This window comes from Artemia sp. Qi Xiang Cuo, chromosome 18, assembly GCF_049724085.1.
Source record: "Artemia sp. Qi Xiang Cuo chromosome 18, ASM4972408v1, whole genome shotgun sequence".
In the NCBI taxonomy this organism is placed as follows: domain Eukaryota; kingdom Metazoa; phylum Arthropoda; class Branchiopoda; order Anostraca; family Artemiidae; genus Artemia; species Artemia sp. Qi Xiang Cuo.
The window spans coordinates 8,962,218-8,978,608 of NC_142811.1; the positions used below are offsets into that span (position 1 = coordinate 8,962,218).

At 35.3% G+C, this 16,391-nt stretch overlaps 2 non-coding genes and 1 pseudogene across 2 annotated transcripts; all 3 read right to left on the minus strand.

Annotated features, from left to right (window-relative positions):
• Window positions 1-2,305: 2,305 nt before the first annotated feature.
• On the minus strand, window positions 2,306-2,477 carry LOC148941176 (U1 spliceosomal RNA). Its single transcript, XR_016143309.1, has one exon. It is a non-coding gene; the product is annotated as a U1 spliceosomal RNA (small nuclear RNA).
• A 6,025-nt stretch (window positions 2,478-8,502) lies between these two features.
• On the minus strand, window positions 8,503-8,694 carry LOC148941177 (U2 spliceosomal RNA). Its single transcript, XR_016143323.1, has one exon. It is a non-coding gene; the product is annotated as a U2 spliceosomal RNA (small nuclear RNA).
• Window positions 8,695-12,640: 3,946 nt separating this feature from the next.
• LOC148941178 (U2 spliceosomal RNA) lies at window positions 12,641-12,847 on the minus strand (annotated as a pseudogene).
• Window positions 12,848-16,391: the final 3,544 nt, after the last annotated feature.

Sequence of the window (16,391 nt, forward strand, 5' to 3'; positions counted from 1 at the left end):
ACAACTTATATTATGACATTATTAAATTTGCTCCAAAGATGGACACAAAAGCTGAATTTTTAATCACCCGAGCAAATACACAGAAAAAAAACCAGTAAGACTTCATCAGGTAAATGATTACTTACTTTATTTTTATTAGTATTTATCCTTTATTTTTGTCATTTACTAGATTCATTCTGTAATTCCATCTCGTTACAAAAAATGTAGCCAGAACACTGAATTGACAAATAGATGACCATCAAGTATGATTCCAGTTTTATAGTAGAATTTGAGTACAAACTTACTAAAGAACCCTAAGCTTTGAACCGTAGAAAAGCAATAGAAAATGAAACAAAAGTTTTATAAGATGGACTTGAGCTTGAAAAACTTAGTAGAAGCAAAGTAGTACGATCAAAGTTGCATTCAAAGATGGTAGTACCTTTTGATTTTTCAAGTGCACAAGGTCAATTTCTCATGGAGTAATATCCTGAATTGGTTTGTGCTATTTTTATGCATTTTTCTTGAGCTACTCTTTTATCTTTACTTTTTAGCCTAAATTAATTACGGGGTACTGGTGCATTATGCAGGCATCGCTATATACTATATCAAAGAAACCAGTCACAAAACACGTCAAACTGCTTTTTCATGATGAGAAAGTTGGCGATTTTCTATATACTTGGATGATAATTTGTGAATTATCAATATTTGAACGATTGTTTTTTGGGGGGTTTAAGATTGCGAAAAGTACATCAGGGATGTTACCCATTCCACACATGATGTGTTTTACCCCCCATGCTTCCTACAGTGCACATTCCTAAAAAGTCATCCATATTTTACTCAACTATTATATATTCACAAAAATAAAATTCATATAAATAATCACAATTAAATCTATAAAAAAATACTAAACTGGAATTGAAACAATGTTGCTCGACAAAGTAGGAATAAGTACTCAAAGATTATGGGACCTAATGTTGCAAACGTCTAAATTCTCTTTTGCGCAATACCGCTAATGAGACGAAAGTCTCCGCTTAAATTATCTTACTCAGATTAACTATGTAAAAGGGGAATACAAATACTGATTTAAAACATTCTACATTAATCGCTGCGAATAACAAAACTCCTAAGTCATGTTTTGTTGTAAACATGCCTTATTTAAAAACACATTAACTTGTCAATCATATTAACACCTACTGTCCCTTTTTGCTATCTGCCCATAATTTCACAGTTTGTTTTTCAGTTTTGAAAAGATTGAATTTTTGTTCATGTATGACTTGAGTGATCTTCCATTTTCCAGTGTTACATGTATGACCAATAATCTAGACTGTTTCCCCAAATATCATTCCCGTTTACCGCTCAAGTCATTTACGTTTCGTCAGACTCTAAGGATCAATAATCAGTTTTGTTAGATAAGTAATCTAGGAATATTAGAACATGCAGCAAGAGTGTAGGCTACCCTTCCTTGCAGCATTCAAAAATTCGTTAAGAATTACAGGGGGTCCATCCCTCTTGTAGCATTTATTACTAGCCAAAAGGTTAATATTGGATGAGGAGAGGCCAGATTAGTTAAAGCAACTGGAGATGACTCGAGGATGCAAAGCTAAATCCTGGAACATCCTTATCGTTTTTTTTTAACACATTTCGCAAGTGCTAAGGAATTCAATGTTCAATCAAGTAAATATGGGCAAAAAAATCATATGATGAGCAAACATATTCAATAAGCTGTAACTAATTTGAACAAATGAGTGATTTGTAAAAAAACAATCTACCAATTTACTAACCTGCTAATTACTTTACAAGGCAAACAAACATAGTTAACTTCAATTATTTGTCTATCGAGGACTAGCGAACAAGTCCCCCCCCCCTATTCAAATATTCACATACACTGTGTGAGCTGGAAGGACTTGGGAATGTTTTATTTTTCACATGGAATTTTCTATAATACATGTGGGGGGACTGAAGGCAGGTCAAAGTTCCTTTAAGAGCATGTATATATGGATCTAATTTTAAGCTGGGTGATTCGATCCCAATTTAAGTTCATTAAAACGTAACTAGTACCAACACAGTATGTTCAAAAACAAAATTCGGTCAGAATATCTAAAGCACAAGACTCATCGCCTCGGATTATCTGAACATCATTAAAGGTTGTTCTGTGACGTGTTGCTGATGCCTATATCTCACGGTGGTCGTTTTTTCGATGGGTCCCAGTCAATCTCGATGGCACCTTTACAGCCTGAAAAACATCAAACTGTGAACTTCACCGTACAACTAATAATTTCATGACATGATTAACAATCTCAAAAGACAAGACTATGCCAAACATGGCAAAGAGTTCGCCAGAACACTGTCCTTCACTACCAAAAATTCCAGTGTTAAATTGCCCCCATGTGGGGAAATCACATGGAACTGCCAATCTGAAGTTCAATGGAAATGGCAAAAGGCCTCACCCTGGGAGCGCCTCCTTCATGATCAAGGCAGCTCCCCAGCCAGGTAAGCAGTGTTGCCACTATGAATTTCGAAAACCTGTGAAAAAATGCCAAAAAACCTGTGAAATTCGTCATAAATCCTGTGACCAATTTTAGAGCGTGTTCAGGCATTCTTAAATTATTACTACAGTTTACATTTGTTAATCTGAAGTAGCAGCACCAGAATGCTACTAGCAAAGATACTTAAACCTGGGAAAATCTGCCTCTGGTCCGAAAACACGTCATGGAAAATCGAAAGGCATGCTACAAGGCCGTATCAAGGGGGGGGGGGTTACCCGGTTTGAACTACCCCCCCCCTCCCTCCGAAATTTTGACCGATTCGAAAATAAGTCAAAAATTAGTAAAACCTAGGTAAAAATCAGTAAAATTAGTCGAAAACTGAGTAAAAAATTAGTACCCCCCCCCCCGAAAAAGTCAAAAATTAACACCCCCCCCCCCCCGAAAAAAAATCCTGGATCCACCCTTGGCATGCTACCTAGCGGTCTGTTTCATCCAAGAGTTCTGCAGGTATTTACAATTCTGCCATTACCCGTATATGCAGCGTTAGTGCTTTACTGCTGAATTTTAATAGACGACAGAAAGATATTGCCATGAGAATGTCCAAAGAGCGAAATTCTAAATAAATACCGTGAACTAGTTGAATCAGAAAGTAAAGGGCTAATAACCTAAACTCATTTTCACCTCGATATTTGCATGAGTTATGCGAAAAAGATGCAAGTCGTTGATCTTCAGTAGCTATTAAGGACCTATCTGGGTGTGACAAGCTCCGAACGGCTGCAATAACGAAATGTCTATTCTGACCTACGATAACCTACAATCTTAAACTTGAAAATAAAATTGTTCAATCTGCATGGAAAAACGTATGATCACCTCTGCACGGTTTTCCGCATAGTGTAATTGCATCTTAAATTCAGACACATAGGATTTTCCTTACAAACCATGTGCTAACCTAACGGAAATCCTAATTGTCAGACTAGAAATCTATTTGCAACACCAGACAGGAACTATAAATTTTTTGGCTCGTGCATTTTCTATCATACTTTGAAAGTTTCGCCCCATAGTGCAACTTATGATGTTAGGAGATAAAATGGCAAGTTACGTTGCTTAGATAGAAGTTCGCAAGATAATGGAAGGTAAAATAAAAAGATGTAGTTTGTTGCAAAACAACTTTGTTAAGTTCAGTCTTCAGTAACAGATTCCTCCGTCAGATTTCGGGATCTAGAACAAAAAACGTCGATCACATTAACCATTCAGCCAACTGGTTGGTCAAGTGGTTAAAATTGTTTAACAACTCCTCTATCTTGCCGTTTTCTGAACATTTAGAAGTAGCGCTGAGCTACTTAAGGCAATTGTAGAATTATCTAGCGAAAAAGTCTTCACTGTATTTTTGTTTAATTTAAGTTAAAATCATGCAGTGCTCCTAAATTTTGAGCATTTCCAAACCTTACGGACCAGAAATCTGCTTTAAAGAATTCCATTTAACTTAAACAAAGCAAAACTTCTTGTAGAAGTAGAATAAGTTGGTAGATCATGAAAAAAGAAAAGGGGCGTTCGCACAGTAATTTTGCCGAGGTCTAAAGCAATCACTAGACATCAAACTTGGTCGCCCACATACAGCTCTATAAGACTTAGGTTATGATATTACAGTCTTCAAACGGGCAACAAGGGAATGAATTTCTAGTTCTCACAAATCATATTTTCAAAGCACTCCACCTATTTTCTTAGAAACCACGCTAAATTTTGATGATCTGAGTAGAATTTCTCGCAACTTCTAATCTAAAGCAATAGATACTGAAAATTAGCCAGCCACGTTCGTCTTGCACACAAGGTTTAAACTAGACCGCTTGCATATGATTCTCAAGTAAATGCTGCGACGTTTTCCAATGAAGAAAAAAAAAAACCAATTATCACCGCTACGGTTCTTCAGGTCTTGGCAAACAAGATTGGCATAAAACACAAAAATTTGATTGGTTTATATAATGATATTGATTGATAAGTCACAACTGATCCGACACATAATTGGTTAATTTGACTGGTTGATATAATGATATTCGCTGATAAGTAAGACCTGATCTGAGTCATGGGATTATAAATTCTACCTGTAGCTTAAACCCTGCAAAAGATACAGATACTATCAACAGTTACCTAAATGCTAGGTTCAGATGTATAGAACTTTCCTTGAAGGTTGAAAGAAAATCTTTAGAGGCCGAAGGGAAATCTGTTCGAATGTAAAGAGATATTTTTCTCTAATTCCTATTGCGAATCCTAATGCAAGAATTTTGAAAAACTAAACATGTCCTTAGGCAATGCTGATTCTGGACCAAAACAATTAAATCTACTTACGCTGCATTTTTTAGGTATGTTCTAGTTACTTGGCTTTTCTCAGTTATTTCCCTAATAATAATAATGTACTTATAAGCCATGTCATACACAAAGTTGTGAGTAAGACAAGGAAAAAAAGACAAAAATGAAGTAAAATACACTACAATGAAATTAACCGAACAGACGGACCGAAGGATGATGAGGCGAAAAACGACAAAAAGATGAATCTGAAAGCCTTCCTTGCAGCACAGCCAACTTTGCTGTAAAATCGAGAACTTCAAACTTACGAATTATTTACCACTACTATGCCAAGGGGGGGGGGGATAAAGTAGAATTTAAAAAATATGCAATAAAAAACCGGATATTTTTAAAGTCGTTCTTCTTTAAAAGGGAAAAAAACAGAAACGTAAAGGACAGAATGATAATAAAAAAGTAGAATATAGCCTACCCAGTTCTCGTCTGTTATGCTTCCCTCGATTGGCAATAATCTTAGAAAAAACAATTTGAATTTCCTTTTTAACATCACGAACAGTGTACTGGCGAAGGCTAGAAATTGATTTAGTAACAGTGATACCCAACCATCGAAAACAGGAACAGAGGGTATAGAAAAGCCACGACGAACTATAGGAACATTACAGGAAGTTGAACAATTAAAAACTAGAAACTCACAATTATCAAAATTAAGAAAAAGACCAATTTTAGAAAATAAACGGGAAACTTTCTGAAATACTAATCATCTAATAATTTTTTAATAATGTCTTTACAATCTGATTCTTCTTGAAGAAATATTAAGTTTTTTCTTTCGTAATATTGAAAATTCTATCAACTTTACAAGATTGAGTTAAAAAAAACTCGAAATCCTCTCGCGCTTTAAGGAAAAGCTATTGGAATCCCTTAACTCCTTAAAGTTCATCTTCAAACCTCACTTCTGATCAAAATTATCTTTATTTAATCTGTTCTTGAAGCTCATTCCAACGTTTTGACCTAGTATCTAGCGTAAGATAAGTCATTGGTTTATTTTTATTGATCAGTACAATTTACCTTTCATATCTTTACGATTGAATGAGAAAAGACAGGGGTTCTCTTCTAAAGGAGAAAAAGGATGAATTATTGTTGGTACGAGGAAAAATTACGAGCTGGACCTTTCCATTGGAGCAGGAATGCATAGAAGCTACGAAATACTCACCCCGTCAAAGCCAGTAGTCTATTCAGTGTCGAAGTGTGAGCTGCCAGGTTCAGCATAACAAGGATCTTCTTTATTAAAACCTGCTTTTCTCCATTTGATAACTTTGTCCAGTAAATAACTTGGAATAGTCCAGGAAGCGGCTTTACAGACTAATTGTTTGGTCATCACCAATGCACTAACTGTCCCGGTGTTCAGCTTGCTACGCAGTATCGTTTTCATATGCGACAGGAAATAGAACTGTCGCTTTGCAGCAGTGCTTGTATGGGGAAGACAACAAAGGTGCAACATAAAGGTCGACAGATCAGCAAACTTTTTGTCACCAATACCGTTCTTTAGATGCAAAATACTCTTCGAGAAACCAGATGGTTGGTCGACCAGATCTTGTCCAAGATCATCCCGGCTCAACCTGAGCTCTTGCAGCTGCCGGATAATGCTTTATCTCTGGTGTTCTAAAATCGTTGCGTCGCTTGCCAGAAGCGTAGAAAAATGCACAAGACTGCAATTAATGAACACCTCTTCAATTCCTAGGGCAAGGCAGGGATCCAAAATCTTAAGATCGGACAAAATTGGATTATCCCAGCTTATTCTTTGTCTCATCTGCTTGCAGATCCTCAGACAGTTGACATTAAAGGCTTTGAGCGAGTCCTCAGCAATCCTTGATCCGCGTTCCTCCAGGTAACATTCGGTATTGGTTCCTAATTTCATGTCATCCGGTTCAAGATAGTTCGTGGGAACCAGATCTATGGAGAAAGGTGATTTCGCTACCAGTATCAGGCGTTTTCTTATGAACATTTGGAATAATATTGCGTGCTTCGTAATGAAGCTGCTCACCAGTCTACGGATTCTTGTGTCACTGCTCTGAATGTCAGTGTTTAGGGAGTTGGTAATCCCAAGAACGTGGGCAAGAAAATAGAGAGAGGCCTTCGTGACAGGATTGTTCAAAGCGTTGTATATTTTGAGTGCCTTCTCCTTGCTCACCTTGTCTGCAGTGCCCTCGCCTAATGCGTGACCACCGTAAAACAATAACAAGGCATTCCAGGTTTCTAAAAGCCGTCTGATGGGTGCTTCAAAGCTGAGCCATCTCGTCGAAACCACCGATAGCAACTGTTTCACTTCAATTTTAGGGGACTTCTGGTGGTCATGAAATTCTCCAATCCTCTTTGGACTATGGGTGATGTAGTGTATTGTATCATGCACAAAAGACCCTAACCAGTCTGGCATGGTATTAGATGCTGGTGAAACAGCAGCTTAAAAAACTTAAAAAAAAAGCTTAAACGACACTTTTTACAATCTAATAACAGACAGATAATTTCTGCAAATTGGTTTATACAGGGGAAACAAATTCAATAATATAAAAGCCTTTTCACTCCGACCTATCGTATTTTTCAATTCAATTCAAAATGGTTGTTTCAAAATGGCCATGGCTGTCATTTGTGATTAATGTGATGAAGCTTTAGAGTTATGTTACAAATATGTTGTCTCAAAATCACTAAAAATAATTAGAAAATGTGAGCTCTTCAAAATTAACTTTTCGCAGAAATATTAGGTCATATTAGGAGCCTTTAGCACAAAAACCTGTGACTTTCTACCAGTTAGTGGCATAAACAAGAACAATATAAGTCTTCTAAAAATTACTAAAAATAATTAGAAAATTCGAGATCCACAGAATTCAATTTGTAGCAAAAAATTATGTCATACCAGGAGCCTTTAGCACAGAAACCTGCCACTTTCTACCATTCAGTGGCAAAAACTTGTGAACCTGTGACTATAAAAAAGACCTGTGAAGTTTCACAGGAAATCTGTAGCTGTGGCAACACAGCCATTTTATTATGTTTTGAGGGATATCTAACATTTCACATCGGCTTTTTGAAATATCATATGGTGCTTTGAATGCCACTCAGAAGCTTTAATTTTATATACGGAGAAATGCGCACTAGGCTTTTGCGATATATTGAATCAAGTCTCTAAATTATTTTTGAAAATAGAAATGCCCCATTTCATTTTCATATTCAATTATCTAAATACTTTTATCGAAAGTTTACATGTTTTAGAAAAGAAAATCAGGGGTTTCTCACTCTCTTCTCAATATGACTGAAAAGACGAAACTTTTATTTCTGAGAACCCAGTGGCCGTTCTTCTTTTTAAGAACCAAAGGGGGCTCTAGTCATTACTACTACTACTAACAACTCACCCCAGAACCAAGCCCTCTGAGGCCAAAACCAATAACTTCAGCAATTCTGTTCGAATCGTGGTTCAAATTAAATGTCAGCATCGTATAATTGCATACTCATTTGGAAAGAGGTGCATGGGGACGTATACCTAAGGTGGGAAGTTTTATTTAATTATGGCGAGTGGTAATTGGCTTTTTCACCATTAAGTTTTGTAAATTATTAACAGTTTTTCGGATAAAAAAAAAAATATTTTCAATATATTCAACGGCTAAAAAACTACAGACATGATTTCCAGAATGTATAAGCAGCCACATTAGACGTCAAATTTGAACGTTCGTGAGCTTGAGTGAACTGTTCAGCGAATAATGCAAGTCCCCGAAATTTTGCGAGCCCGAGCTAACATGTGAACGGAGTAGAACACGCCCAAATATTTTTTTAGTCTCAGATAGACAGATTAGAGATCTATACCTAAGATCGAAGATTTGTGAGATATTCAGCTGATAAGAACAGATACTACACTTTTATCTTAGCCAAAAGGCCGAGAAATGATAATCAAAAAAGGTATATCGAAGTGTTTGTAAGAATATAAGTAAGAAACTTTGTCAAATATTTAATTTCTGTTACAATGTTCTAATAGCATTGAATGAACATATCACTTTGTCTTAACATTGTTAAAAACAGTATAAAACACTTCCCATAATATCAAAGTTTATCTCAAAATTTTAATGATAAACGGAAAATTTTCCAATCAAGACTTGGACAAAATTGTCATTCAAAAAGCCGAAATCAGACAAAGATTTAGTCTATAAAAAAAACAAAACTGACCTGTTTATCTGTATCCTTTAATTATGCCGGCTTTTTTTAGTTTTGACATGAGATTTTTAAGGCCCTACATTTCATATGAGGAGGGAGGGGACACCATTCGGTCTGCGCCGGCGTCAAGCTGGAGGTGGGCTAGAGCCGTCCCCCCTGTCTCATAGCCAATGGGATCTCGGGATTGCGAACGTCCTAATCACTTCAGCTAAACCTACCATTATTAATTTTTATACCTATATCTAGTTTGTGATACATTTTTCTAATTGACATCTCTTTGCTACAGATTTTTTTTAGATTGTCAAAGCATTCTCCATGTATTATAAAAACATCCTACTATAAAGAGAGCACCGCTTTATGTTCGAAAATAATAAGATGCGATCAATTTTAGTTCTTTTTTTTAACCTGAGTTTAAAATAATCTGGAAAAAAATGACCATTTACCAGAAATTATTGGAAAATTTTCGAAAAAAATGAAACGAAAAATGTAATCTTTTATTTAATGGCTAGGTATATAGAAAATTTACAATGAGAAGAAAAACAGAAATTACTGAAACCAAGACATTTTATCATTAGAAAAACAAGGACCTATATTTTATTGGCCAGGGTATCATGTTCCGTCTCATGAAAGACCCCCCCCCCCACAAAAGAAAATTTAACAATTTGATAATAGGGTATTTTGATATAGCCCAATTTCCCCTTGAACATGTCGTGAAAATTTCAATGTAGTACCCTTAGCTGTTCTTGAGGTACCGTTCTTTATTCAAAATTGAAAGCATGAAGTGTCTCTTGTTTAGTTTAAAATCCCACCCCCCTCCCCCCCCCCTCAAAAAAAAGAAATACCCTGATGTTCGATATTAACTTCTAATTTTATTTTTAAATTTTTATATTAAAATTTTGTTTAACGTTATATGTTGGCAAAGCCACGAACATCTTGACGTAGAAAAAATTGCAACATCAGCAATAAATTTTATTTTCAAGGATTTTATCTTTGTTGTAAAAAAAAAAAAATTATTCATGCTCCATTACGATTTCTCCGGCATTGATTTTACCTGTCCACATAACCAAATGCGCTAGTAGGCCTTGAATTAGATTTTGCATTATCTGCTAATTAGTAAGCTACATTAACCTTGTTGATTTAAATGTTTTATGTACCAAAGGAGTTGCAACAAAGGTGATTAGTTTTGCTTACTGTTCGTCACGGTTTAACACTATCTTACGAAATTTGTTGAATACAACCAATGATTTGGGACAATCCAAATAAAAGAGGATTGTCACAAGTATAGTTGAAACGTAACAAGGAAAAGATATGAGACGGTACAGTACCTATATTGTATCCTGTTGCCTTTGTCAAGAAAAACTATTAAAAAAGTCCTACTTATTTACATCACGTGACAAATAATTTTAATTATTTAATAAAAATGTCCGTCATTTATAAAATAACAAGGTCTGACATTTTGCATTTTGCATATTCTTTTTCAGTGGTTGAAAAAATAATATTTTAGATCTTTTTCATTTTCTCCCTACCATAATTTAAATTTTGTATTTTCATTTATACTTCTGCCAATTGTTGCAACAATTTTTGGTGCCCCTCCATTATGCAGGACTCTAGGGTTAACTACTTAAGAGTATGAAATGATCAAACACGTTTTCAACATGTTTACCGCTATAGACTGGGCAATGAGAGCTTGGTTTTAATGGCATATACAATTTTATATTGTGATTTTTTGGGGTTTAGGGGGGGAAGGGACCGAGGTTAGGTGACGTATTTAAAATATAGTATACTTTACAAACCCCCAAAACCAAACCTCCTACCCCCCACCCCCTAGAATGCCAAGAAATAGCCCAAATTTAAGTTCAAAAAATCATATATTAATCCTATTTTATTCTATTTCATTAGAATTAAATAAAATTTAATTTCTAGAAAGGCCCGCATAATGCAAGATTAACCAATATTTTAACAAAAGTTGTACTATAATGTTTTCGATTGATGGGTAGGGGGAGAAATATTCAAATATAAGTAAGTTGAAAATTTGATTAATCTTTTGGTGTCGAGTGGTAAGACAATAGTTATGCTCATTTAATTTTCAACCCTATGGAACAGACACGTATAGAGCAATTATACCCCAAAACGTCCAATTAAATAAAAAACTTATATTAACTATCAATTAAATCCGTCTAACAAATACACACTTTTGCCAACCTTGGATGCAAATAGTGAATTTTGATTTAGTTCAATTTCAAACGTAAAAGCCATTTAGGCTGAAATATCCTACTAGACAATACTGCAAGTTGTGTTGTGATGTTATTAGATATGCTCAAAAACATAAACACAAAAACTGGATTCAAAATGAGTCAAGCAAATGTTACAAGAAAAATTTCCCCTCTTCCCCCACGACCCCTCTGGTTACGCTCACTTGTCACGAAAATTATAGAGGCTCTGTCCGATCTAGTCCCCCCCCACAATATTTTTGTCTGATACGATACCAAGAAACACCCGTAATGGACAAAAGTTGTCGATGAGTTTTTTTAACCAATTTATACACCCCTTATCCCCCGATTTTGTTTAGGCCAGTCTCTATTGATGGGAATTGTATTCTTTATACTAAATATTGTTACATGCTGCTGTTTTTCCGTGTTAAGTGCCAATTCCCAATCCAAAACCAAGAAACAATTCAAGCAACCAACACAAAAAGACAGGCTGGTACAAGTACGGGGGCAAAAGCCCTCAATCTTTCAGAAAAATACCCCCCCCCCTATTGAAGCTGCTGGTATTCACTCATGCTACTTGTTTATAATTCAACTTATATTATGACATTTATAAATTTTCTCCCCATATGGACACAAAAGCTGAATTTTTAATCACCCGAGCAAATACACAGAAAAAAAACAGTAAGACCTCATCAGGTAGATGATTACTTACTTTATTTTTATTAGTATTTATCCTTTCTGTTTGTCATTTACTAGATTAATTCTGTAATTCCATCTTGTTACAAACAATACAGCCAAAACACTGAATTGAAAAATAGATGGCCATCAAATATGATTCCAGTTTTATAGTAGAATTTGAGTAAAAACTTACTAAAGAACCCTAAGCATAGAACCGTAGAAAAGCAATAGAAAATGAAATAAAAGTTCTATAAGATGGACTTGAGCTTGAAAGACTTAGTAGAAACACAGTAGTACGATAGAACTTGCATTACTAGTTTGTAGTATGTTTTGTTATGTCTATATCAATCTATCTATTTATCGTTTATATAGTGCCTGTTATGACGATTGCTAGTTTTGTGAATTGGTAGCTATAATTGGTTCGATAAGAACTTTTTAGCCTAAATTAATTACATTTCCAAGGTTCATTATCAGGTACGTGTTATATCAACACTCAAGTAAACCAGCCTCATAACCCGTCAAAGTGCTATTTCATGAGGAGAAAGCGGGTGATTTGCTAGATAAATTGATGCTAAAGCGTCATTTCTCAATATTTGAAGAATTGTTTTTGGGGGGTAGAGGAGGAAAAAAGGGACTGAAGGGAGGCGACGTCTTCAACATTTGATGTGCTTTACCCACCACCATCCCTAAAGATAAAATAAACCGCACACAAACTTTTCTAAACTATTATTATTTAATAAAAAATTAATTAATTTCATTTATAACGAGTAAATTTATAAAAAAAAACTAAGAAGGAATGGAAATACTGTTACTAGACAAAGGAGGAATGAAGGTAATACCGGGCCAACGCGTCAAGGGAGCGGAGCATGCCCCGACATTACTCCGGTTTCCAAAAATCCGTTTAATATTCTTGGCCCCATGTAGCTGATAAGAACAGATACTACAATTTGATCTTAGCTTTTGATCTTTTGACAATTTGATCTTTGAAGGCTGAGAAGCGATAACTAAAAAAGGTTTATCGAAGTCTGTGCCGGAATACGATTAAAAAACTTGTTCACAATTTTCATTTTGGTTGTAACACTTTAATAGCAATCAACGCACTTATAACTATGGCGTTAGATTGTTATAAATAACACAAGACACTTCCCATGATATAAAAGTTTATCTTAAAATATTTATAATAAACGGAAAATTTTCCAATCAAGACTTCGACAAAATTGTCATTCAAAAAGCCAAAATCATACAAAGATTTAGGCTACTAAAAAAACAAAACTGACCTGTTTATCTGGATGCTTGAATTATGTATGCTTATTTTAGATTTGACATGATATTTTGCAGAAACTAAATTTCAGTTGGGGGGGGGGACAAAATGATGTATGAGAGGGGGTCATGCTTTGGTCTGAAGGGGGCAGTCCCCCAGTCCCAAAGTAAATTGTGCCCCTGGACCTCCTTCCTGATCTAGGCAGTTCAAAAGCCAATTAATTGTTATCTTATAAATTATAATGTTGTTAAACATTTTCACATTAACATATCGATGCTATATATTTTTTTTACATTTTAAAAACATTTTATGCGTCTTATGATAACGTACGAATCGGCAGATGCCACAGCTATATTTTCCAAGATAAATCATAGTAGATTCTTACGAGTTTTTTTTCCCTATAGAGGCAATTGTTGTAAAAAAAACAACACTGTACTTTTCGAGCTTTTACTGCCATCTTGCTGTAAAAAAAATACTGCTTTTATCAACATCTTTCGATGGAGCTGAAAGATGGCAGTCGATTGATATCTTTGGGGTGCTGCTGTGTGACATGTGGCCTAAACAGTGAGTCACCAAGGGATAAGAAAAGCGAATGAAAAGGTAGGCAATTTCTAAGCTAGAAACTGGAAACAAAACGAAAAGGTGGGAGGTTCCTTGCATGTCATATGTGTATAAAACATATACCGTTTAGAATTACTGTAGTTGAAATTCACGAAATGTGCAAGAATTTGGATCAGTAGCAAGATAAACTTCCTCCTGTTGTAAAAATACAACATCGGACGATCGTGGCTCAAAATTGTGAAATGAATAACTAATTTTTGTTTTCTTTTTAGATGGCGGAATCTTACGACAGACTATGAAAAAGAGGCCAAAATCACCGAATTGACGCAAAAGAGGCGGCCAAGTATATTTTTGACATTCGAGAAGACATGTTGTCTGACTTGTCCGACGATGATGATGACGATGATCCAGACTTCCTGTCTCCAGAAGATCTTATCGATGATCCTGATGCAGACTTGTTGCCTCTACTGGACAATCTCCACTTCTTCTTGGAACAGGATGACGTGGAGGCTACGACCCCAGATGAAATACTTGTTAACTGACGATATTACATAAATTTGGAATAATTAATGTTTTATGGAAAAATGTCTGTGACGAGCAGAAGGCAGTTAGATAACGTTTGTCCGTTGCCATATATCCACGATCTTAAATTTTTGTTTTTTTGTAAATGTTTTTTTCTCTTTTATATTCCACTGTTGACGCTATTGTACTAGCGGGTTGGGAAAAAAAAACTATTATTGTTATAGCAGATGCCAATTACTACGTACAATCTAGACTGTAGCATATGAATCAGACCAAATTTTGTCTGACGGTAACGAACGCCTTCCCAAGAAGCCATAGACATAACCATGCACTGTTTCAAAAGGCCTTTGCACTAATTCCAGCTTGTGATTAAAACGAACGGTGAGCTAGAAGAAGAATCGGGAAACAATGAAGGCATTAAAATTTGATATAAAAGAAATAATTTAAGAATATGCAGAATAGAGTGAAGAGAATATTAAGAATAGAAGAATTATATGTATAAAGAATTTAATATAATATTATGATAAACAGAATGCGTATATTTAATAAAACTTTTGTTCTAACCTTAATGCCTTTTTCTCAGAAATGCAAGCTCAAATAAGAATTAAATATATAGGGTATTGAAATATTGAATATCAGCTTTTTAGACAGTGAAACCTTTTTTGTCTTTAAAGGCTATTGAACTATTCATACTAAATTTTGCAACTGTGAATGATATATAAACTTAGTCTGCTTGACATACATTGGGATGTTATAATATACTGCAATTCAAATATACCAGATAAAGCCGGTAAAAGTGATTAGTACTGCATGCGAGAATAACATTGCTGCGGTTAAGGTAGTAAATGAGGTTAGTTCCTTGTTTCCAATTGAATCAGAAGTTAAGCAGGGATGCGTTCTATCCCCATTTGTATGAATCATTTTAAAGGAATTTTTCCTGAGGAGATGTATAACGGGTAGGAGCGAATATAGAAACGCAGTGTTAAGAAAACCAGTGATCTGTAGCAACTGGACTCGTCCCAAGAAATAGCCAAAAAATGTGGCTTAATTATCAGAAATGAGATAACAATATTAATCGAGCATTTATTTTTTTTTCAGTAGCCATTTTGACTAATTAGATGCTTAAATAAGCGAGCTGTTATGCACCTTCTTTGTTTTGGAGCAAATAGGATGACAGATTAGTAGAGTGCTAACTTATACTTTGCCAACGCTATGTTCCTTCCCATGCTATTCCACGACGCTATGTTCCTTCCCGTGCTATTCTACGACTTTATGTTCCTTCCCATGCAATTCGACGACGCTATGTTCCTTCCCATGCTATTCCACGACGCTATGCTCCTTCCCATGCTATTCTGTAACGCTATGCTCCTTCTTGTGCTATTTGCTTACTTTACGTTCCTTGGCACCTTTCCAGAGCATGTACTTATGGATTTGCTTACTTTATGTTCCTTCCTATGTTATTCTATGGGACCTCTACACCTTTTCAAAGAAAGTGAGTATCCTCTCACACCTGTTCCATTTCTCTGAAGTATGTGCTATCAGACTGGTTTCTGATTTTTTGGACAATTGCCTTAACTTGAGAGTAGTTTGTTATTTACGCGTCGCGGCTAATTAAAGAATCGGAGGCTAAACTCCGAATTGATGGATTGGCATATGGATTTATATCATTTTGTGTAAAAGCTAACGCTATTTGCAAAAAAATGGGTAAGAGATTTGCAAATTGGACTATACAAACGATATTAATTGAATAATAGGGAAAAAACAGAGCTAGATAGCATTTGCGAATTGGATTGTATGAAGGTGGAGAAAAAAGGGTTAAACTGATGATCAGTTAAGGTAACCTCGAAGAGCATGTTAACTCATAGCTTATTTATTATAAATTTGAGACAACATCAATCTATGAAAATGCTTAACGATGATAAAATGGTCTTATGACTTGACCTAGCTTTACTTCTTCGATGTGTTCTGTATAATACACAAGTGGTGTTTGAACAGTGTTGTCAATTTAAAATAGGGTCTAACGTTATAGTATACTAAAAAGTTGATACTAAGAGAGATGTAGATGGCAAGAAAAGAATTTTAATAAAGAAATTCAGAACAAACCTTAGAAATCCTTGCAAATCAAGTAGTAAGGTGTATGTGAGTACGAACCATCAAGGATTATAAGTACCAACGACCCTAACCAACAGAGACCTCAACCCC